This window comes from Aplysia californica, unplaced genomic scaffold, assembly GCF_000002075.1.
Source record: "Aplysia californica isolate F4 #8 unplaced genomic scaffold, AplCal3.0 scaffold00054, whole genome shotgun sequence".
Taxonomy (NCBI): Eukaryota; Metazoa; Mollusca; class Gastropoda; order Aplysiida; family Aplysiidae; genus Aplysia; species Aplysia californica.
In genome coordinates, this window is record NW_004797324.1 from 225,846 (window position 1) to 227,487 (window position 1,642).

The 1,642-nt window shown below is 41.9% G+C and overlaps 1 protein-coding gene across 3 annotated transcripts in view; it reads right to left on the minus strand.

Annotated features, from left to right (window-relative positions):
• LOC101863798 (transmembrane protein 26) overlaps positions 1–1,642 on the minus strand; it is a 53,226-nt gene that overhangs the window by 32,269 nt on the left and 19,315 nt on the right. Inside the window, exon 1 of one of the 3 annotated variants that reach the window (XM_005092847.3) lies at positions 288–905. The exons of the other annotated variants lie outside the window; for them this stretch is intronic. The gene's annotated coding sequence lies outside the window, so the exon portion shown is untranslated. Of the gene's footprint in view, positions 1–287; positions 906–1,642 lie in introns of those variants that run through there. 3 annotated transcript variants of the gene reach the window in all.

The window sequence follows — 1,642 nt, forward strand, 5'->3', positions numbered from 1 at the left end:
TGTGTGTGTGTGTGTGTGTGTGTGTGTGTGTGTGTGTGTGTGTGTGTTACGAAGGACTATTGCCTCTCTAAATGTCTTACCGTACGGCTCTTTTTTATTTGTTGTGCCATAAGGGATGACTGGGGTGTATTATATATACATAAAAAAGAATGCTTTGAGCGCATTAAAATTTGAAGTTCCATATATACGTAGGAGCAATCCCAGAATAATTTTGTCGAGTTCATTATACGTTAAAGAAAACATGTAAACTTAATATGCAATATTTTAAAAAAGGAATTCCACGTTACCTTTTAAGCCACTGAAGTTGATTATTCCCTGGGGGAAAATAATGCCTCTTAAACCTTTCCTCAACGTTTGAGGTTTACATAAATCTCATTCAAGATTCTTCCTGTCTTTTCAGTTCTCCCTCTAGCAATGTCGCCACCTCAATGACGACGCAGCAAGTGCTAGAATCTCTTATGGTGCGTGGAATAGGAATAGTACAGCTTAAGAATACCTTCCCCCCTTTTCCACCCCCAGAAATATTCCGCCTCACTGGACATAGGAGACGGCATTAGACTGAAAGAAACCATGGCAGACCTTTGTGCTTTTGTGCAACGGTTGCCAGCCCAACACTTTTATCACCTGGGGTGAATTTTCTGTGAAGACCAATGCCTTTATAGCTTATATAAAAGGTTCTCCGGTGTCTGAAAGAAAAGTAGGGAAGAAAAGAGTTTGCATGATAAAGACGACGCTGATTCGTGGTGTGTTTGTCTAGTTTGTTGTTCATATTCGGAGTTGTTTGTTTCGTTTCAGGTCAACATACAAGTGGAGATTGGAGAGCAGTTATTTCTTGAAATGAAATAACTGTGCACCTGTTGGGTAGATGAAGTTGTTAGGAGACCCAGAAGGACTGAACAGAACAAGTGCGCCAAACGAGTTTGAGAGCATTTAGAGTGGCTCAGAAGAAGGAGGGGGGGGCGAGAAAGAGAGAGAGAGAGAGAGAGAGAGAGAGAGAGAGAGAGAGAGAGAAAGAGAGAGGGAGAGGGAGAGAATGCTCACAGACGTTTACCAGATCCAGACCCCCTGTTGCACATGGAACAAATAAGAGAAAAAGTAGACAACGTTGTATTTTCCCAGAATATTCCTTCAAAGACAAAATAAAAACTGTCCAAACAACAAATACGGTGTTCTAACCACTTGGTTAGAAAAAAAACAACAACAAAAAACATAAATGTTTTACATCACCATCGACACAATTTAGAGGACACATTGCCCTTATCTTGTCTGCCATGCCAACTCTCAACTCAGGCTTTGTGGATTTTACGGAAAAAGCGGAGACACCTTACAAAATACATTTCCCACGAGAGAATCAACTCCCCATCATTTGCGTCAAAGGATAAGCCGTAACACCACGTACTTCGGAGGCTTAACCTCAGAACTACAGACGCCATCGGCGAGACAGATTGTGAAAGAAGCATACACGCATGTATCAGCCGCCCAAGGGAATAGTGAGGGGTGCAGAAGACGAGACCTGCATTTTCCAAAACTCACCTGGTTTAAATCAAAAACTTTACAGGGGACAAACTTTCACCTTTGGAGGGCTCTGGTGAAGGATTTAAGAAATTTATTTTCCTGCCTTTCCCCCCCTTTTTTTGGGCTG